Source organism: Sturnira hondurensis, unplaced genomic scaffold (assembly GCF_014824575.4).
Source record: "Sturnira hondurensis isolate 20B ecotype Veracruz unplaced genomic scaffold, ASM1482457v3 Scaffold0000648, whole genome shotgun sequence".
NCBI lineage: Eukaryota > Metazoa > Chordata > Mammalia > Chiroptera > Phyllostomidae > Sturnira > Sturnira hondurensis.
Genome location: NW_028073279.1, coordinates 131569 through 155478, shown reverse-complemented (window position 1 = coordinate 155478; position 23910 = coordinate 131569). Strand labels below are relative to the sequence as shown.

At 39.7% G+C, this 23910-nt stretch overlaps 1 pseudogene; it reads right to left on the bottom strand.

The window, feature by feature from the left end:
* Nucleotides 1–10039: 10039 nt before the first annotated feature.
* Nucleotides 10040–10362, bottom strand: LOC118985514 (60S ribosomal protein L36a-like; annotated as a pseudogene).
* Between the last annotated feature and the right edge of the window lie 13548 nt (nt 10363–23910).

Below are 23910 nucleotides of genomic sequence, written 5' to 3'. Positions count from 1 at the left end.
AAAGATTTCCCTTCCAGATTCCAATAACATCTTCCTTACTATCATTTGGGCACTTATTCAAAGCCGCCTCTGAGCCCTGTGCTTCCACGAACACTCCCCTACAGCCACCCAACTTTGGCCTGATCCTAAAGTCAGTGCCACCTGTTTTAGGGTTTGGGTATGGAAATCTCCACTTCCAGGCTTCTAATTTTGTTCTGATTACCTATTACTGAATAACAAACCATCACCAAACTTAATGGTATAAAAGAATTATTTTATTAAACTCCTGAACCTTATGGGTTAGGGACTTAGGTAGATCACAATTTATTTTAGATGTTAGATCACTAATTTAGACAGATCACTGATATTTAAATAGCAGATGTGGCATTTCTCTGTTCTTCAATGTCTAGGTTCTTACCTGGAAAGACTTACAGACTGAGGGTGTGTTGATAGCCAGGGAATGGAGAGATTTGAAAGTATCTCCACTCATATGCCAAGAATTTGACACTGGCTGTTGTCTGGAAACTACACGTGGTCTTTCCTTATGGTCTGGGCTTGCTCACAGAATGGTGACCTCAGTCCTGTTCCATAGTGGCTTAGGGTTCCAAAGGTGAGCATTCTTTTTTAAAAATTATTTTATTGATTATGTTATTACAGTTGTCCCATTTCCCCCCTTTATTCCCCTCCACCCTGCACACACCCTCCCACCCACATTCACCTCCTTTAGTTCATGCCCATGAGTCGTGCATATAAGTTCTTCGGCTTCTCTATTTCCTGCCCTATTTTTAACCTCCCCCTGCCTACTCTGTACCTACCATTTATGCTACTTATTCTCTACCTTTTCCCCCTCTCTCCCCTCCACCTCCCCTCTGATAACCCTCCATGTGATCTCCATTTCTGTTATTCTGTTCCTGTTCTAGTTGTTTGCTTAGTTTGTTTCTGTTTTTGTTTTTGTTTTAGGTGTGGTTGTTAATAACTGTGAGTTTGCTGTCCTTTCACTGTTCATATTTTTATCTTCTTTTTCTTAGATAAGTCCCTTTAACATTTCATATAACAAGGGCTGGGTGATGATGAATTCCTTGAATTTGATCTTATCTGAGATCAAATTTATCTGCCCTTCCATTCTAAATGGGAGCTTTGCTGGATAGAGCAATCTTGGACATAGATCTTTGCCTTTCATGGCTTGGAACACTTCTTTCCAGCCCCTTCTTGCCTGCAAGGTTTCTTTTGAGAAATCAGCTGACACAGTTTTATGGGCACTCCTTTGTAGGTAACTGTCTTCTTTTCTCTTGCTGCTTTTAAGAGTTTGTCCATATCTTTCATCGTGGGTAATGTAATTATGATGTGCCTTGGTGTGTTCCTCTTTCGGTCCAACTACTTTGGGACTCTCTGAGCTTTCTGGACTTCCTGAAAGTCTGTCTCCTTTGCCAGATTGGGGAAGTTCTCCTTCATTATGTTTTCAAATAAGTTTTCAATTTCTTGTTGTTCTTCTCCTCCTTCTGGCACCCTTATGATTTGGATGTTGGAACTTTTAAACTCCTCAAGGTTCCTAAGCCTCCCCTCATTTTTTTGAATTCTTGTTTCTTCGTGCTCATCTGGTTGAATGTTTCTTCCTTCTAGTCCAAACCATTGATTTGGTCCTGGTTTTCTTCCCATCACTGTTGGTTCCCTGTACATTTTTCTTTATTTCACTTTTCATAGCCTTCATTTTTTTCCTGTAATTTGCAACCATATTCAATCATTTCTGTGATGGCTAGCCCTTCATTGCTTAGTTATATTTTTTCTGGAGCTTTGATCTGTTTTTCCATTTGGGCAATTTTTTTTTGTCTCGGTGTGACTGTTACATAGTAAGACGTGGAGCCTTAGGTGTTTACCAGGGTGGGGCAACTCACAGGTCAGCTGTGTTGTGGGGCTGTATGTGGGGGAGGGGTCTGAGAGCCAACTGGGCCTCTTGATCCGCTCTCTGCTGGAGTTCAGCCACTTCCCCCACTACCCGCAATCAAATTGGGCCCTTCTGGTGCTGATTCCCATGTGGGTGGGCTTGTGTACATTTTAGGACCCTATGGGTCTCTCCAACAAACTCTCCTGTGAGCCTGGGAGTTTCTCCTGTCACATCAACACCCACAGGTGTTTTCAGTCAGAGGCTTTGAGGCTTTATTTCCTCACACTAGAACCCTGGGTTGTGAAGTCTATTTCACTGCTTCCCAGTTGCTCCTCCAGGCCTGCACGTGGGAGCACCCTGTCCACCAGCTGCTGCCTTGCCTGCTCCAGTCCCCCAGCCGCCACCCTGCTGCAGGTCCCCTCAGCCCAGCTGCCCATCTCTGCCACCACCGCCAGTCTGGATGGATGCCTCCTCTTCAACTCCCTGGCTGTCAGACTTCCATACAGTTCCACTTTCTGTCAGTTCTGGTTGTTTTTTGTTTTTAAATTTGTTACTGTCCTTCTTTTGCTTGTGCAAGGAGGCATGGTGTGTCTACCTATGCCTCCATCTTGGCCAGAAGTCCAAAGGTGAGCATTTCCATAGAACAGATTAGAAGTGCATGCCATTTTTATGACTTGGCTCATGAAATCAAGTTGTATCACTTATCAAAGCAGTCACAAAGCTCTTCTCAAGTTAGAGGGGAGGAGACATAGGATCCATAAGTTGCTGGGGAAAGTGTCAAGGTAAAGTGTAAGAAAATGTGGGAGCTGATATTTTATTGTGGCCAACATTAGGAAAATAAAACCTGCCACACTAAGTCAGCCACAATGAGGGGAAATTCATATTTTTGAGTTCCTCATCTTCCACCCTAGCCACTTGCTCATGGGACCTTTGAGAAAGCACAAAAGTAGCTGGAGAAAAGACTGACATACACAAAATATCTTATTTTATCAAGCTGATTATTAAGCACCTTTGCTGTAATGTATGCCCTATGGTATGCTTTCACACAGGACACAGGCACCTTTACATGATTCCTATTACTAAAGGTTTGTTCATTTACTTCTTTCCTAGATGTCCTTATGCTTAATCTTTCAATCCTGTTCTTTCCAAGTCCCTGACAATAAAACCAAACAATTACCTGTTGCCTGTGAATGACTGTAGATCTGTATGTATAGCAGTTTCTTTAAAAAAAATTTTTTGTATTTTTCCCATTACCATTTGGTCCCCTTAAACCCTCTCCCATCCTCCTGAGCTCCTCCCCCTCAGACAATCACCACACTGTGGTCCATGTCCATAAGTCCTTTTTTGTATGACAATTTCTTAATCTAAATCACATAAATAATAAACATAGTACTCAGAGTTTTTCCTCATTGTTGGGAGAATTTCCTGCCATCACTGTTATTCCAGAACATTCTCAGTTGGGCTTTTAGTGCTGCAAAGCGTGCCTTTTGTTGATGTCAGCATATTATGTAGAATCATTCAAAAATCAGACTTTAGTTTATTTCCTCCTCAGTCAAGTGGTGAAAGGAATATAACCTGAGGACATAGTTGTTGTCAAAGGATGGCGAGATTATTATTCAATATGTGAGATTGAGAGACAAAGCTGAATTGATGGCTTACTATAATATGAGAGAGCTTCGCCATTCAGACGCAGTCTCTCTGAGTAGAGCTCACTGCTGATCTTGTACAAGGTTTTGTGATGCACAGAGCTCAGGGACTGGCGAACTTTCACAGGTGTAAATATACGGACATCATAGAAGCCTGGTAACTTCGACTAAGATTGTTGTTGACTGATTGGCACTCAAAGGCAGGTTTATTGGAGTGAGTTTATCAGTTTATTCTCATTGGCTCATTTTGGGAAACAAGGGGCTGTCCCTCATTGTGCCACAATGGTTACAGAACAATCAATCTTTTCCTAAGAGCATAGGAACTTTTTTATTCTCACTCCCCTTTTCGGGCCTCATTCCACCAAAGCCACAAGAGAGACCAACTAGGATTTTCCAGAGCTTTACCACTGCTTTTGATCCTCCAGATAATTTTTTGTTGTGTGGAACTGTCCTGTACATTGTATATTTTTTAACATTTTATTTTGTATTTATTTATTTATTTATCCATTCATTCATTTTTAGAAAGGGGGGAATAGAGGGAGAGAGAAAGATGGTGAGAAACATCGATATGAGAGAGAAACATCAATTGGTTGCCTCTTGTACCCATCAGGACTGGGGACTGAACCCACAACCCAGGCATGTACGCTGACTGGGAATTGAACCTTTTGGTTTGTGGGATGATGTCCAACTGAGTGAGCCACACTGGTCAGGGCTACATTGTACAATGGTTAGCAGCATCCCTGGCCTTGACCTACAAGGTTTCCAGCTGTAATAATAAAAATGTCTGCAGACATTGCTAAATGTTCCTTGGGAGACAAAATTGTCCCAGATGAAAATGACTGTCACAGACAAACCCATTATATATAAAAACAAAGGTAGTATAATTCACCAAGTTGTATGCTCTTGAATGTTGTCTCGAATTCCTAAATCAAGCAGAGAAAGGGCCTGAAATACCGATAACTATCACTGACCCCAGAATATGGACTAAACAAAGTAATCTTTTCTCACAAGTACACAAGTCAAGTTTTTAAAGGAATCCAATGGAAATACAGACTTCATGTTTTTCCACAAATTGATCACCAATCTAAAGGACCTTCACAAGACTAGCTCCATGGGTATATGATCTGGGCAGTCCAATAGGGCCCTGTGCTTAGAGGGACCTCAAACTTGCTTTAATTTTCTGCGATTGCTATCTTGAAATTTTTAATAATTTTTAAACTTTCTCCCTGAACTCACAAATTATTTATCTGGTTCTAAACCCAGATCCATTAGTAGTCAGGGCCAGCTTGGACTGTATTAGAGACTGTAAGGTCTATATCACCATTTATTCTCTATCAAACATTCCCTAGTACACTAAACAGAAGCAAGACAATTTAGGAGAAAAAGCATTAAACAAGACCCCTGTACATATGAACAAACAAATGCAAATAAACAAACAAAAAAGCTCAGGCTTTAGCTGGTGTGGCTTAGTGGATTGAACACCAGCCTGCAAACCAAAGGGTCACCAGTTCGATTCCCAGTCAGGGCACATGCATGGGTGGCAGGCCAGGTCTCCAGTGGAGGGTTCCAGAGAGGCAACCAGACATTGATGTTTCTCTCCCTCTTTTTCTCCTTCTCTTCCTCTCTCTCTAAAAATAAATAAATAAATAATCTCAAAAAAATTAAGCTCAGGCTGAAGGCAGGTAGGTGGTCAGGCGGCAGAGTTCAGGCGAGTCATTTGCTGGCTGCTGCTCACCTGCTATGGACTGGACCAGGCTGGGTGTGAGGAGTTGGTGGGGGGAGGGGGTAGAGCTCAGGAGAGCCTGGTTCCTAAAAGGCCATGGATCAGTACTGGTTTGCGACCTGGGGGTTGTGGACCCCTACTTTACATCATTAAAAGTACATTTTTTCCAGTAAAAAAAAGTACAGTTTTGTGTGGGGATACAAAGTGAAGTTGGATTTCATTATTTTACAGTATTCTTGCTTATTTAATTGTTATGCCTCAGGACTCCATTTGCATTTTCCTCTATGAAAATTCTTGGGTTCCATTAGATAATAGAGTATCACTATCTTTTCATTATTATTTCATGAAAAATTGGTGTTGAGCAAATTAGTTACCTCTAGCTAGCTTTAAACTTTATAACTAAATTTAATTTTTTTCCAGAATAATGAGACTTTCTGGTATTTTAGTTCTATCACCTAGTGTTCCTATATGGCTATTTGGTAATTGATAATTCTCATCTCTATAATGAAGCTGAGAACCACTATGATTTGATTTGGCATATCAATTAGTCTATAGCAGGGACCTAATTACAACATGAGAGGCTAAATCAGAGGACAGACTTCTGAGATAATTGGGAAGGTTAAATATTTGCAGATCTATGACTAACTCTTCTGAAAGTTTATTATAAAGCCTGCATATTATTTAAGCTTCTTGTTTTCTTTTCTCTATTTCTCCAGGTCACCTTTCAGAAATACCAAAATTTACTGACTATCTAGGCAGTATTCTAGCAGAGAACATAAACTAAAAGCAATATGTTTGGATACTTTTTCACAGCTAACTTTGTTTTAAAAATACAATATTTGGTCAAAAAGTTATAGAAATGGAAAGGCTTGTTTGGTTGTGAAATATTACTGCTGCATTTTGTCAATTCTTGTCCTTACAGGGTATAAATGACAATTGATCATATGTATGTAGTTCTAACAATTATCTTGTAAACAAACAAAAGAACTGGGTTTCTCTCTCTCTTTTGCAAAACATGCAGGTAAGTAAACAAAAATACAAGCCAGTAACTAACAAACAAACTTATCTCAGCTCTAGTCTGCTGTCTGATAAAATGAAAAAAGAGTAAGAATTTTGTTAATTATGTTAGGGATTTTTTTTTTTGGTCTACCTACGTGTGGGTAAGTCTATTGTATTGTGGGTATTTAAAAGAATTTAATAACAGCTGTGGAGAAAAATAGAAAACAATAATGAACCCAAACCACAGAAGTTATAGGCTGTGGTTATTATACCTCTTTGTTCTTGTTTTTGCATTTCATTACATTTGATTTCTCTGAGAAGAAACATACAATTTTACAATTGAGAGGGCCAAGATAGAATCCTTTGTGTTTATGCTGTGGTTTCTCAGTTGTGGTTTTAATTGTTCGACCAGTAGGGTAAATGTCTGTTCATTCTAAAGTATTGAAAGGGCAGTGAGCAATACATGGATGCAAAAAGGTCGGCGCTGGAGATGCTTCTCACTGAAGGGAGCACTATTATAGGTGGCCCTCACACACCCATCCAGCATATGAACAAAATCCCTTGTAAAAGATACCCCCAAACCAGCATTTCTTTCCTTTTTTCCCATATGGTTAGTCATTTTTGTTTTCTCATACAGTAGGCATGATTTATATAGTGTCTGCCTCTATTCATGTTATAGTAGGAAAGAGAAAAACCAGGATTTAAACTTGATCTGTGGTTAGTAAAATGTATAATTTTGGGCAAGTCACTTGTAAACTCTCTGGGCTTTACAAGCGAAATATGTTATACCACATCATTCCTAAGTTCTTCTCCAACTCACCTCCAAATCAGCTGATATCTAGTCCACATGCAAATTTCCCCAAGTCCTAAGATATGTTTTTGTAGCTTTTTAAAGAATAGGAATCCAATAGGAATTCGTAGATTGCATTTAATTTTTTTTGTTTCTTGGGACTTTGGAACAATTCTCAAACTTCTTTCATGCTGTTTCCATGGCATACCTAGTAATAAATTTAACCAAGGAAGTAGAAGACTGGTACTCAGAAAACTACAGGGTGCTGAAGAAAGAAATTGAACAAGATACAAATAAATGGAAGCACACAGCATGTTCATGGATTGGAAGAATTAACATCATAAAAATGTCCATACTACCCAAAGCAATCTATAGATTCAATGCAATTCCTATTAAAATACTAATGGCATATTTCACACATCTAGAACAAATATTCCAAAAATTTATGTGGAACCATAAAGGACCCCAAGTAGTTTTAGCAATCTTGAGAAACAACAAAGTTGGAGGGATCTCAATACCTGATATCAAAATATATTATAAGACCAATCAAAAGAGTCTGGTACTGGCATAAGAACAGACATAGATAAATGGAATGGAATAGAGAGCCCAGAAATAAACCCGTGCCTTTATGATCAGTTAACATTTGGCAAGAGGCAAGACTATGCAATGGAGTAATGACATCCTCTTCAATAAATGGTGCTGGGAGAACTGGACTAGTACTTGCAAAAAAAAATGAAAGTAGACCAGCACCAACTTACACACAATACACCAGAATAAACTAAAAAAATGGACAAAAGGCTTAAAAAGTTGCAATACCATAAAAACCTAGGGGGAAACATAAGCAGTTTAAAAGAAACAAAATTTAAAAAGATAATTGTAAAAAAATGATGCAAAGTTTTAATCCTTAAGTTGGTGACTATCACTTCACTCCATTTTTACTCTCCAGCTCCTAAATTTTATATTTCTTTGACTTCCAATGTCTAAACTCTTGAATTTCCTAAATATACATGCAGCCTATTGATAGCTGCCAGAGAAGTTTTCTAATTATTTTTATTATTTTTTTGTCTCAAGTACTCACAATGGCTTTACAGTGTCTAAACTCCTTAACCTGGTAGTCCCAAACACCTTTTATTTTGTGGTCTCCCAGCAAGCCCCTTTCTGCTTCAATGAAACTTATTTGATTTTTATCATTTACATATGATCTTGTTATTCCCACTCTTTGCCTTCAATATCCTACTACCTTCCTCTGGGATCCTTCTTAGGATTCCCTCTGGCTTAAGTTGATCAGCCTTTCTGTATATCTAACACCATGCAAATCATTCTCTTACTCAGTTTTCCTTAATGATCATATACTTGATTTGTGGCATATATATTTGTAACTTTCAATGCCATGTTTCAACACACAGATTATGTTGGTCAAAGTTATAATCATTGAAAAGTTTAAAACATGTGATAAACTTGTTTAACGACTAATCTTTTTTTTTTTACGTCCACAGACATCTACTAGATGAGAAAATGAGTCAGCATACTAATGATGGGTGAAAGTATTGGTCTTTATAAAGTCAAGGAAAACACCTTGTGAGATGAGGCCATCTACCGTTTAGCAGTGTTGTGAATTTTCCTTTCTAATTTCAGGTAAGGCATAATTTTTGTGTGGCCTATACTTCTACAATTAGGCGGTTTGTTCCAACTGGAGCTTTTATCACTGTGGTTTGCTAGGAGATACTGCTATGCTTGCAGATCCTTCATTCACTGATAAACTGAATTGACTTTCCCATGCACTTAACTCAGTTTTTTATTGTGATGTAGTGAGAAAATGCTGGTATTTTAAGTATTGGCTCCGCCACTTACTTTATGTGTTACCTTGAACAAATTCTGTAAACTCTCTGAACTTTACTTACCTTATCTGCCAATGGGAAAACATTCTGCTGGGCCTTTTTCATAGGATTGCTACAAAAGGTAAATTGAAAAATCCCATATGCCTTATAAAGCACTACCCAAATGTAAGAGATTTTTAATTTTGTTTTTAAATTATTAAGGAGGTAAATAGCCTCTTTTAAGGAAAACTTTCTATCTTCTAACTCAAAATCATCTAATATTTTTCTATGTTTTTTTTTTAACTAGGAAAGCAATAAGATTGGAAATGAAGTAAAAAAGAATTTATTTTTCTTTGAATTCCTTTCTAGCCATATATCTACTGATTTTCTGTTATCCTTATTCCTTCCACATAATGCTATTTTGCCTTTTTGGAAATGTTCAATAACATCATGCTAGTTTTTGTTTATACTGACCTAGCTCCTGGCTTTAGGACCATCTTTATCCAATTGAACAAACCTCTCTATCCATACTTTTTCTTTTTAACATTTTTAATGAAACCATGTCCCATCAATCAGTCAATCATGCAAGCGGTATTTATGGCATATCTGCTATGTAAAAGTCGTTCTTCTGTTATTTATTTGAAATTTAAAAGTGTGTACTATCTACCCTGGATTTTATTTTATTTTATTTTGGGGTAAAAAATAGTTTTAATTACCTACTATATACAAGATACCATGGTCATATAGAAATGCTCCATGTCTGGGTAGCAGGCATAGAAACTATTTCAACTTTAAAATTGTGGGTATGGCGAGAAGAAGGATATTCAGGGAAGGAATCATTTTGTGACTTGTCGCAAATGAAGGGAGAGACTATTCATTGAAAATGTGGTGTTTTAAGTTATATCAGATTCTACTTTTATTTAGAGAGCATTTAGGAATAGTAGTAGGACGGTACTTGGGAATGACATTTGTCGTCTAGTGCTGTGTAACAAACTCCCCCAATATGTAGTACAAGTCCCACTTTCTCTCTTCTGCCATATTCTGTTGATGAGAAGTGAACTCACTAAGTCTAGCCCGCTTACAAAGGGAGAGGAATTTGTCCCTATGTTTCAAATAGAGGAGTATTAAAGAATTTGAGAGCATGTTTTGAAGAAAACATGTCACCGAGATTTTACTGTCACATAATAAAATACAATATAAAGCTTAGAACTGGATCGGTTGGCCCTTTCTCTCCTTATTCCCTCCTAATTCAAAGTGCTCATGTCTCTAAATAGCCTCCATTCTCTTAGATCTACAGTTGGGCTCTCAGTGCATTCAATCCTCAGCACAATCTTCTCTGAAGTTTTAAGCTTTTGGTGGAAAATTGGCTTAGTCTGCCCTCCATAGCCACTCTGCTTCCTGCCATAACACCACTGCCCCTGTGCACACAGAGAATCCTTGTCCTTCTTGCACTGTGTTACTTTGTGGGTTTGGTACTTGCTGCACCTTTTACAGAAAGTCTGGTGGGTTTTACAAGTTTTTACCATGTTTGCAAAAGCACTATTGGCACAGAAGGGTACAGACATGCTTTAAAACCATGATAGGCTTTCCTGCAGCAAAAAATTATTTGAACTCTTCCCACATGCAACATATACTCAGTCACTCTCAAAATCCTCCTCATGAAGTCTCATCCTTTACAGAATCCACTTAAAGTCTGGGATCATATCGTCTCTTAGAACCAAGTGTGGATGAGGCTTCTGTGGTGTTCTTTAAGTACGGTTCCTCAAATATAGTTTCTGTTGACCTGAAGACCTGTGACCGCAAGAGACAAGTCGTCTGCCCTTGCAAATACTCAACACACAGTGGTAGCACAGGCCTAGGAAAAGTGCTAGAGTTACTACCATTCAAAAAGGGTAAACGCAAGAGCTTACAAGAGACAGAGGTCCATAGAAATTCCATAATGTAGCAGAGCATTAGTTGGTAGCTCCTTGACTGGGAATCAAGTCCTGGGAATAATTTTCCATACCTCTTGGCTCTGCACCTTAGTCTCTTTGTCTCATCTTCTGAGTTATCCTTCCTTTTACATGAAGGTCAGCTAATGCTTGTACTTGAGTAGTCTTATAAGCCTGCATCTTTCCTGTGGAACTCTGGAAACCCAAGTATCCCTTTTCATTATATGCTGTATTGTTCCTCTCAGTCCAGATGGGCGCTATTTCTGCCATGCAGTAGTCTTTAAAACTTGTGGGTCTCCTGTGACTCTTACCGAGGGCTCGTGACATCAGACAGAAGTCTCATCCATGAATATTTTTGATACATGCCCTTCTCTACGTAGACTTCTGCTGAAAGGAAAGAACCTAATCTTTGAGGGCTTTATTTTTTTTTTTTTACTAAAAGTTCTCTGAGGCACCTCCCCTACATTTTTTGAGGTCTAATCAAAGCATTTTACAGCTCTTCCTTCAGCTGCATCTCTACAAAATATTCAGATAGTGTTCTGGATTTGCTGTCTACCCAGGGACAGTTCTTAATTAGTTTGCCATCTGGAGAGGTTGGGAGTTTTCAAAATCAGAAAGCGCTGGCTCCTTTTTGTTTAATAGTCTTTTCTTGAATTCATCTTTCTTTTCTCATATTTGATTATAATCAGTCCAAAAAGCCATGTGACACTGTCAACACTATTCCTAGAAATCACCTTAGGTGGATAATCCAGTTCATTACTACATTTCATACTTCCTGTGTTACTGAGATTTCTGCCACTGCACAACACAGATCCCTTCCCAGTGTTCAGTGACACTTTCCTTACTTTCCTTTAAGACCTCACCAGTAACCTCCTTGAAGACTATCAAAATTGTGCTAACACTCTCCTCAGACATGTCTGACCTCCTCCAGACCAAGCAATCCAAGAAGCAAGTTGGAACTGACAATGCTTTTTATGACTCAGTATCAAGAGTCACAAATCATCACTTCTGCCACATTCTATTCATTAAAAGTAAGTCAACTACATCCAATGTACAATCAAAGAGAGGGGAATTAGGCTCCACCTTTTGAAGAGATGAGTGCCAAAGAGTTTGCAGGCATACCTTAAAATCACGGCTAACTGAATCCTGCCCTTGACCAGTTACTCCTCCAAAAAGATCCCCAAGGGAATGCGCGCGCGCACACACACACACACACACACACACACACACACCAAAGCTGGAGTTTGTTCCCAAACCTCAATAGCCCTGGGTCTGTGGATAAATTGTTAAATGAAGCTAGAGAAGTCCAAATGGCACGNTAAAATCACGGCTATCTGAATCCTGCCCTTGACCAGTTACTCCTCCAAAAAGATCCCCAAGGGAATGCGCTCACACACACACACACACACACACACACACACACACAGCAAAGCTGGAGTTTGTTCCCAAACCTCAATAGCCCTGGGTCTGTGGATAAATTGTTAAATGAAGCTAGAGAAGTCCAAATGGCACATACAAGAGCAGGCCAACAAGGCTTTAGGTACACTTCCTCTGCAAAGCTGACCACCCTAGAGGGGGGAAGGAAGAAGTGCACCCATGATAGAAGAGAGAGGAAAGCAGAGAGAGCTGACAAACGAAGCAGATTTCCTTGAATGCCTAGCATTGCTTGCCTAGGGTTTTTCTAAACAGGGTAGTAGCTCTTGGGATGCTTCTGTGTTGGAGAAAATAATCTGGAAAAGGGAAAAGAGAGATGATGGAGACTTCTTAAGGCAGCTGTAGTGTTCTTATCACTATAGGCCTGTGAAAGAAAAGAGAGGTGGAATGGCTAAACCTATATATCCTGTGATGTTTAATTAGCAGAGTGACACCCCCCCCGTAGTACAGTGGTCAGTATAATGCCCCTGAAACAGGTCAAATCACAGCATCAAGTGCCCCTTTCAAAGGACAACAATTTAGGGGGGGGGTAGGATTAGTATTTCCCATATTTTGGGTTTTAGCCTAATAATTGGATTGATTTAACAATCTAGTGGTCAGTCTAGAGTGGGATTGTGGCTCTCGTGGGGGGAAAGATTAGCATCACAGTAAATATGTCCCATCTATTCCTTTTGTAGTGTTCCTTTAGCATTCTTTGCTCCTGTAACAATTGAGAGCTAATATAAGGTCAACCTCAGCTTGAGTACCTTTATAGGTATTTCTCAAAATTGTCCCTAAAAGTTTCTGAGATGGATTAAGCCCAGAGATGAAGTTTATTCCATGGTCACTGTATGTATTGGGCTGAGATTTCATTCTTCAGTGAAATCCTTCATGTATTCCTGCCATCTCAAAAATGCTCAATTGGGTTGCCTAATGAAATGGGGTTATGTAAATTAACACCATGTAAAAACATAGCCCCAAACACAATTAAACAACATAAAAGATCCCCAATTTATTGCTACTATATTAAAATTTAAAAATTCCTTCTGATAATAGGCTACTCATTATTCTGTTGCACAGGGCCTATTTTGAAGGGCATTTGCTCTGACCCACAGAAGAAGTGCAGTCTAAAATCCCTACTAGCCAGTAGTTGTGGTCAAGATGAGCCTGGAGTGGCATCTTTGATACCCTAACATGCAAGAGGAGATAGTTTAACCATCAGGCTTAATCAGCAGCTTTTCTGTTGCATTACAGGGAATGCCCACTTCCCAGCTGGGGTCAAGAGGAAACCCCCAGTCAACTCCCCTTGACTGAGACAGTCCTACACTTTAGGGCTTTTCACTTGCAACCCCATTTGCAGGTACTTATTTCCCTATTAACCACAATTCCTGGTTGCAATCCAGAAACCCAGGTCACTAGGTGAGAGGAGAAAAGGAAAAGAAAACGGACTTGTTCACTGATTATACCTCAGTTCCAGTCCAGTGACTGGGAGTCTAAGCTTGCTCTTATGATCTTAGTCCCATCTCAGGTAGATTTTTCTATCCCTGGCTTCTGAGTAGGCTTTGTGAAGGACACACAAAAAATGTGACCTGCTCTTCTTGCATCTTTCTCCTCTCTCTCTCATGTGCTTGTGCCCCTCATGGCATAAATGGGGAAAGAGGGTAATCTGCTTCAGTGACTGCCAAATCCTTAAAAATAAGGAGGTGAACTCCTTTTCTGTTGGCAAGTTGTGCTTATGCATCAGACAGCAGTGGCCTACAGAGTTGCTTATATCTGCAGATCACATTTCCACCTGGGTGGAAAGCAGGCTCCCCATTGTCCAACTGGTCTTAGTGTAGGTGATGTGCACTCTCAGCCATATTCCTCTGACCCAGGTCCAGGCCAGTGTAGCTGCCAAGGGAGGATGCTCCTGTCTCACTTCCACCCTACTTCAGAAGAGTGTGCCACGGGCTTTCTCAGGTGTGGTGTATCCGGCTACACAGCCTGATATCTCTCTTAAATCACCTTCAAATCCTCAGTCCCCAGGAGCATGGGAATCTTCTGTTTCTCCTCCTTGGGGCCACAGAATACTCTGCATGCTTTGCATGAGCTCTGAAATGAGCCAGCTCTCAGCAACTCCAGGTGAAAAACTGGCCCTAGTACTGAGTCCTAGAGTAATCCTCAAACCCTGGCTGATGGTTCTCCTAGGACTTCCAGATTTTTCCAAGGCAAGAGAGGTTGGCAGGTGGAACATCTTCACCTTGCCCAAACCCCTCTCCACCATCAAGAAAATGGCAAGATGGAGAAAAGACCAGGTATCAAGTTGATTCCTTCTCCAGCTCTTTTTCCCTCTCCTCATTTCTAATTATCTTTATATAAATGGTAAAGGAAAGATAGTTATCAAATAGATTCTACTAGAAGACCACAGCACAGCAAACCGTGGTGAGGAGTCTAGCACTAATAAACTATTGAATTTGAAAGGTGAAGGAAGTGTCTTTTGTTCCTAGGAATGAGGTGTCACCAAGTACTTTACACCATTATGTTGGGTTAATACAAATGATTTACATGCCCAATCTAAATCCCTGTGCATGACATGGAAGACCTTCCACAATCAGAGCACCATCTACCACTTCTATGCCTCTTCCCCCACCCATCCCCCATTTCAGTCCTGAGAAGCTTTTGTGTGCTTCCCCACATCATGATGTTACTCTGCTTTAGTGTCTTTTAAATAAGTGTTCCCTCTCCATAAGACTCCTCTTCCTTCCTCGTCCCCTTTTCTCTCCATCAGCCTGACCATGTTGTTCACCTTAGCTTCCAGGTGGGCTGACCAACTTCTTCCTCATGTCCTCATTAAAGTCTGGACACTACTTTAAATGGAATCTAGACTGTGATCTCCTTGGGAGCAGAGAGCACATCTTATTTGCCTTTCTGTGCCTAGTACCACACAGAATGCCTGGCACAGAGTAAGTGTGGAACATGTAGTAAACTGAATTGAGGTTCTGATGAAAATTTTCCATGTCCACGTTGTTCATGGCTCCTATGAGGATCCCTATATCTACTCTTCTATTTTAACTTGAAAGAATACTTTAGGAAAAGGTCATTTAAAATAACTTACATCATGCTCTCTCTCTATGCTCTGTATGCCTACCTCTCACAAGAATATTTTATAGACAGCAATTCTCTTGTCGCTCCTATAATATAGGTCAGTATTGCTATCGATCGAATAGCTTATTTATTGAACTGCTATTTTTTTCTGAGACTCTCTTTCTTTCAGAAAAATATAGCTTTAAAAGATGAAGAACCTAAAATATCTATATATGAGAAAAATCAAGGATAGTTGGCCTCTAAATTCCTGACACTATAATAAACTAACTTTGATAGCATTGATTTAATAACTAACCCAAGATAGATCTTGAAATCATCCAGTCTGTAGTTTCTTTAAAACAAATAATTCAACCAACAAAGGCACATGAAATGAATGATAAGCAAGAATGATCAATACTATCATATTCATTCTCTGTTCTGAGTCCAAGAGAACACCCTGGGATATGTTCACTTTATAAAAAGGCTAAAACCTTTTATATGTTATGACTACTATGGAAATAGGCAGTTGCATAGTAGTCTGTACTACTATGTGCCAGGCATTGTACTCAGTAAATACTTTATTTCATTGGCTTATTTAGATCTTACTACCCTATTATATTAGTGAGGCTTCTCCAGAGAAATTATATATATATACACACATATATATATGTATACACGTACACACATATATATGTGTGTATGTGTATATATGTATATATACACATGTATACATATATATGTGTGTGTGTGTGTGTGTGTGTGTGTATGTATATATATATATATATATATATGTATGGAGGGGAAGGAGTAGATTTACAGTTGTGAGTATGCAAAATATGTAGTTTATTCTTGTTTATTAGTTATTGTATTATTTTCCCTACAAACAACTGCTAACCCACTTTGTCCCGTGACAGCCCAGAGAGCCTGAGTTTTAGTTGTAGTCTGAAGGCTTGCAGAATGCAGATGTCCTAGTTTCAGGGCAGTTATGCAGGAGAGAGTCTCTTTTACTCAGGGGAGGGTCCACCTTTTTGGTCTATTCAGGCCTCCAGGTGGGTAAGACCCACCCGTATTAGGTAAGAAAATCTGCTTACTCAGTCTGTCAATTCAAATGTTAATTTGATCCAAAAACACCCTCACAGACACTCCCAGAATAATATTTAACTCAATATACAGATACCCTGTGGCCTAAATTAACACATAAATTAACATTAGCCATCACTCCTATACAGTAAATTGTGTGTGTTATCCTGTTTTCAGATGAGGGAGAAGAGAGAGGTGATGTGACTCCTTGTCACACACAACTCTAGATGACAGAGACTCTGCTCCAATATGTCTGGCTGAAAAAAGACAGTGTATATTTATTTTATTTTTTTAAAAGATTTTATTCATTTATCTTTAGAGGGAGAGGGAAGGAGAGAGAGAGAGAAATATCAATGTACGGTTGACTCTCATGTGTCCCCTGCTGGGGACTGGCCTGCAACCCAGTCATGTGCCCTGACTGGGAATCGAACCACAATCGTGTGGTTCGCAGGCCCATGCTCAATCCACTGAGCTACACTGGCCAAGAAAAAAGACAGTGTCTAAAAAAAGAGAACAAGGTTTGGATTATGAACAGACCTGTGGCTGTTGTGAGAATTAAACTTTAAAAAAATGAATGCAAAAGAATGTATCACTATGCTTGGCATATAGACTCATTATATCAATATAGTTTATATTAGTGGTTGTACTAGTATTATTATTGAAAGGGTTGTTAATAGTTTGTTAGCATAAACCTTTGTCCTTTTAGAAAACATGAGAGTGAGAATGCCAGAATAGATTTTAAATAAGGATATATTCGACCAATATTATTCTCTATTCTTTTCCTTGGTTTGTGATAGAGCGATAAAAAGCTATAAGTCACTAGATAGTTAATTTCTCCAACACTCCAACATATCCTATTACAAAAATAATATTACCTTTGACAGAGATATACCTGATTCCTGCTGATGTCATTAGAAAATGGCAAGGTCACCCAAAATGAGAAATTGACGGTGTCTCTGTCTGTCCAGTTTTTAATAGGTATTGTCCAAAGAAAGAATAATCAGATCTGGACTTGTTTGTCCTTGAAGTGCCTTTTAAAAAAGGCCTTCTAGCAAATCTAATGTACGGTCAAAAGCAGTTGAGAAAGACTAGAAATCATTTAAGTATACATTCTTGCTCTATTCTATGTAATAAAAATAAAATACTTATCACCTATCAATCACTCGGGCACTGGGGTATTTGCCTCCTTGTTTTTCCTGAGTGTAGAAGAATGTTGGTAAAAGCTCTGACTTAGCTCCTTTTTCAATGTGTAAATAAAACCAGATTTTTCAATGTGTAAATAAAAGATGGCCTCCTAGGGATAAATGGTCTTTAAAGATTTTGTCCTACAGATGCCCAGCCTCATTTATAAGACAAGGACTACAAGCAAGGCTGTGAAATTAGTTTTGTACATATTTTTAATATTCTGCCATCAGGCTTCCTATCTTTCACTCCAAATCCTCATGGTTTTTCATCTTCACATTTTGTGTTCTCAACAAAGGATGTGATAAACTCATGGGCATTGAGATTCAATGTCTATAAGAATTCTTGTGCTCTTTTTTTCCAACCCCCTTAATAATTTACTAAGCTTTATCATTTAAAAGACTTAATTTTGGGCACCCATGGCACTGAGGAGGCATTTACTACGTTCAGAGGAACCTTCCTGGAGTTAATTCACAACATATGGAAAACAGGGCCCCTCTCTGCTTTCTCAGACGTCAAGAGCAGCCTCACTCTTTTCTCATTTTGTATCTAATAGAGGCTCTCAGTTCCAGCCACACTAATTACAATGCTAATCATCCTACCTGATTTATACTAGTGCTTTCTTTTGTACAGTGTATCAGTGCTATTGTCTCTACACACAATGCTTTCTGTTGTACTCTTGGGCAAACCTCTTGGGTACCTTACTTCGTCTGAGCTCAGCTTAATCAAAATTCTCCTCCATTCAAGATGCATGGTTTAATTGAGGAAAGGGACCATGCTCCAAAGAAACAACAGTGAAAAAGTACAAGATAATATACAATGAATAGCCATTTGTGCATGAGCTGGTGATAGATTCATGAGTAATGCATTGTCCTGATGCCCCCAAGGAACTTACCATCCTGTAAGGGACCCAGACAGATACACAGAAAATTATAATACAAGGAAGAGGATGTCACAGTAGAAACAGATGAAGGATGTTACAGGAAGGGTATCTGTCTGTTGGGGTGGATTGTTGCTGCCTGGGTAACCCTTAGAAACTGCATCACTGAGAAACTGTGCCACACAATTTAGTTTCTCTGCTTTTGCTGAGTAACCACTGCATCACAGTTATAAAAGAAAACCAGTGGAAATACACATCAAGAGGAATGTTTCCTGCAGAGGGCAGTATTCAGATCATGGGCACCATTAGATGCAGGTTGCTGTCTCTGTCAGCATCTCACACTCAACAGAGAGGGGGCTGCTGAATCGCTTTCTGATCACACACGTTCTAGCTTCCCTCCCCCTGGTGTGTGGAAAGGTGCTCAGTGAAGATCCTCTCATGCTGGCGAACCAAGTCCTCAAATCATACCAACAGGCTGTATTTGGCAGGTATTTGCCCATATTAACAACCATACAGTGTGTTTAGATTCCTGGAAGATTACAGAGAGCAGTGATTAAGAACCAGCCTCCTTAGGCTCGAGTCCAGGCCTTATCACTTATTAATAGTTTGACCATTGGAGAGAGGCTTAAGTTTTTCTTGCCTCAGTTTCCTAATCTGTACAATGAGAATAATATATTTAGTAACATTATTTCGTAGGATTGCTGTGAGAAATAAATGATGTCATCAAGTTAGAGGTCTTCGCACTGTACCTGAAGCCTAGCATGTTAGTTTCCTAGGGGTGCATAAAGAATTTCTACAAACTGGATGGCTTAAAATATTAAGATTTATTTTCTCATGTAAAAAACAGGGCCCCTTTCTGCTGTCTCAGTTTTGGAGCCTGGAATTCACAAATTAAGGTGTCAGCAGGGCCATCTCCTTAGCATGCCTCTTAGCATCTGGTGTTATTGCTGGCAATCCTCAATGGTCCTTGTCTTGTGGACACATCACTCCAGATTCTATCATTACATGTTGTTCTCCTGTGTCTCTCTCTCTTCTTTGTTTTTAGAGAGATTTTATTTATTTATTTTCAGAGAGAGGAGAAGGGAGGGAGAAAGAGGAGAAAAGCATCGACGTGCAAGAGAAACATCAACTGGTTGCCTTTCACATGCTTCCAACTGGGGACCTGGCCACAACCCAGCCATGTGCCCTGACAGGGAATGGAACTGACTACCTTTCAGTTCATAGGCTGTCACTCAGTCAACTGAGCCACACCGGCCGGGGCTCGCTGTGTCTTCACGTGGCCTTCTGGTAGATAGTGCCATTAGAATTAGGCCTCCCTCAATCCAGTATGACCTCATCTTAATTTAACTAATTATTTATGCAAAGATCTTATTTTCAAATAAGGCCACATTCATAGGTTCCAGGTGTACATAAATTTTAGGGAAATTAATTGAACCCAGTATACTTAGTAAGCATGCAATGAATGTTAGTTAAAATACCTACTTTTCCAAGAACACAGACACAAAACATAAAACACAGAGTTATCTATACATGCACGCAGAAAGGATTCTGGGAAGGTGGTGGCCTCAGTATAGCCTGATTCTTCTCTGTTTGCAACTTTAGTCTTTCCATTTCTGAGCCAAATAGCAGTTGGCACTTCCCAGAAGGTGTCTGTGAGGGGGCATGAGACTGCTGGAGAGGGCTGGTACAGGGATGTATTTGCTCTGGGTCAGTCCCAGGGGACAGTTCCTATCAGGATACATAGTTCCCCTGGACCTTGGGGAGCTGAGGAGTAGCCAACAGGTGGGCTGAGTCCTCTCTGTTCCAGAGGAGGAGCAAGTGGGAGCAGACTGGATGCTGAGGTGAAATATGGGAGCTGACAGCCTGCCTGCCGCTACAGCGTCAACTCCAAAGAGCAGATACCAGTATGATTCTTCCATTTTGGGGCCTTTGGCCATTCAAGATGCCCCAACACCTGCCTCTGAGCCCCGGTAAATAAGCAAAGGAAGATAGCAAGGCACACCACAGGCCCAGGTAGAGAAAAAAGGACTCTTGGAATGCACTTAACATAAATATAGATGCTAGCTAGATGTGTTTTCTGAAAAATAATAATAAGATACTCATTACTCATTTTTTAGCTTTTATTTTTGTGTTTAATATAAATTGGATTTTGCCAAATTTCTGCTTAACAAATTTTCAGTGGCTCTTCATGGTATTCAGGATGTTTTTAAAAAGGATTGTTGATCACTTATTTGATTATGCGAGTCACGAAGACTTTTGCCATATCATATGTAATCAATTTATTATTTTTACAACACTTGTCTGACACTTTGAGCTACACTGTACTAAGTGCTTTACATCATTAATACATTCAGTACCATAATCATCTCCTGAGGTTTGCCCATTACTGCTTCTGTTTCACAGACAAGGAAACTGAAGTTTGGTGGGGGGAGTGAGCAGCTTGCACAGGTGTGCAGAAGAGTGAGGCTCTGGAAGCCAGTCTTACTGTCTGTGTATTTCCTCTCCTGGGCCAGACTGAAAGGTCTTTTGGGGAAGAGACCATCTTACTTCTTTTGTGTTCCTATAGTTCCATCATAGTTCTTTAAACATATCTTAGTTCTAACTATCAGTTAAAATAAATTGGTCGAGTAGCACTCTTATTTTAAGGTAGGAAAATCTGGGGCATGTTTCAAGGTATCAAGTAAGGATTAATGTAGTTACGGAAGATGCTACAGAAGGAGTTATAATGTGGGATCAAGGTCAATTATTCCATAAGTTTATTGGTTTTCTTTTCCTCTCTGGTACATACAGAGGCAAAGTAGCACAAAGCTCATAGGAAAGGTGGATGGTTTGTCATCTGAGAGCGCAGGGGCGAATCCACAAGGAGAGATGAAGCAACACAGATATGCAGAAATGAACATAAAAAGACTAGGGAACTGAGGGCCTGCCCATGTCTTTATCAGAGCTCAGAGGAAACCATTAAAGAAATATTTGCTAGACAGTCAGCCTTTTTCTCTGCAATTTAGTAAGAACAGCAACTGAAAAACTCACCTGCTGACATGACTTTCATTTACAGTTGAGGTCTGGGAGCAGGTATTGGTTTGAATAGGTCCCTGTTTTATTTGAACTACTTGGTTGTTTCATACTGGGGTTCAATGATAGGTCATATGTTGATAACACCAGCCAGTTCCTCTAACTTTAAAAATGATTGCTGATCTAAAAATTGAAAAAGAAGTAGATTTGGAAATGATCTGAAAACCAACAGTGAGAAATACTCAATGTCCATTTTTGATAAGCATGACCCTCTATTAGCTCCCCTGAGCTATTGCTCACAAAGCTTTCTGTGCAGGGTCTAAGGAAGAAATGAGCTGAAGAATAGAATGTCTATCACCTACATGTCCTGAGATCATCTGCAATATCCTGTGTTCTACTTGACCACACAGAAAATGAGTTGGCTACAAATTACTGTTTTAGTGTCAGCAAATAATGGTATCGGGAGCGATTTTTCTTCTTTTGTGAAAATTTTGGATAGAGGTATTTTATTTTTAATTTTTGCATAGTGTATTTCCAGTTTTTTTCCTTTTAGTGAATGCTTGGAGCTTCGAATTGTCACCTTCCCTCTAGTTAGCCTTTAAAAATAATTCAAATTTTAGGTTGCATTTGTGAGCATCCTAATAGCCTACCTAATCTAGTCGCAGTATGATTTTCATTTATAGGATACAATTTCACCCACATCACCAAATTAAACTCTCTTTTTAAATAAAATCAGTGATTAAAAAAATTTAACCCTGTGAATAAAAGTTTGTATTTTCTGTGTATATAATAACTAACAAATGTAGTTTACAGTGCTTCCCTATGCATGTTTTAATCAACCATCACTATAATTGTATGAAAGAGGTATTATTATCTTCTTTACTCTGCAGATAAGAATAGGACTCAGGAAGAATAGGACTCAGGAAGAATAGGACTTGCCCGTGATCATACACCAGTAGCTGTTGGAACTGGACTTCACACCCCTTTATCCGATTCTAAATCTTGTGTCTTATCTCCTCAAAGGAAAAAGACAGTGTTATTCATTTACTTAACCATTCAAAAGTATTTATGAACATAGCATTGGCACTGTGTTGGTTCTGCTCTGGTGAAGCACAGCATCTAACACGGGAAGATAGTCAAGTATATAGAAAAAGATAATATAGTTCTTTGTTAGGAAAAATGTACAGGAAATGGTGGGAGCCTCAGTGGGGCAGAAGGAGTGATGGGGTGGTCAGGAAAAGCTTTCTGGAAGACATAACATCTGACATGAGACAGAATAAATAAGTAGGAATTTGTGATGGGAAATGGAGAAGAATGTTCTGGGCTGAAGGAACAGCATGTGCAAAGACCCTGAGGCAGGACAAGTCACTGTTTAGAAGGCAAATGTTAATTAAATAAACCAGGATAACTCAAACACTGCGTGTGAAGATGAGATGCATGAGAGAGTTTAGGGAAACCTGAGCAAGCTGGGCCTTGACACCAGTTTAAGAAGAGTCTGGGACTTCTGGCCAAGATGGAGGCATAGGTAGATACCCTGTGTCTCCTTGCACAACCAGAAGGAGGACAGCAACAAATTTAAAAACAAAAAACAACCAGAACTGCCAGAAAATCAAACTGTATGGAAGTCCACCAACCAAGGAGTTAAAGAAGAAACATTCATCCAGACCAGTGGTAAGAGGCATGGAGATGGGCAGCAAGGTGAAGAGGACTCACGGCAAGGCGGTGGCTGGAGGACCAGGGCAGACAGTGGCTGGCAGAGTAGGTGATCCTACACTAGTGTGCAAACAAACCTGGAGGAACAACTGGGGAGTGAGACAGACAGCACAACTCAGGGTTCCAGTGCAGGGAAATAAAGTCTCAAAATCTTTCACTGAAAAAAACCTGTGGGTGTTGTGGCAGCAGGAGACACTCCCAGCCTCACAGGTGAGTTTGTTGAAGAAACACACAGGGTCCTAGAATGTATACAAAACTACCCACTTGGAAATCAGCACCAGAAGGGCCCAATTTGATTGTGAGGGCAGAGGAAGTGACTGAAAGCCAGCTGAGAGCTAAGCAAGTATCACTGTTCCCTCTCAGACCCCTCCCCCACATATAGCACCACAACACAGTTGGCCTGTGGGTTGCCCCACCCTGGTGAACACCTAAGGCTCCACACCTTACTATGTAACAGGTGCTCTGAGACAAAAAAATATGACCCAAATGAAAGAACAGATCAAAGCTACAGAAAAAAATACAACTAAGCAACGAAGAGATAGCCAACTTATCAGATGCACAGTTCAAAACACTGATAATCAGGATGCTCACAGAATTGATTGAGTACAGTCACAAAATAGAGGAAAAATTGAAGGCTATGAAATAGAGGAAAATGCACAGGGAACCAACAGTGATGGGAAGGAAACCATGACTCAGATCAATGGTTTGGACCAGAAGGAAGATATAAACATTCAACCAGAATAGAATGAAGAAACAAGAATTCAAAGAAATAAGGAGAGGCTTAGGAACCTCCAGGAAAA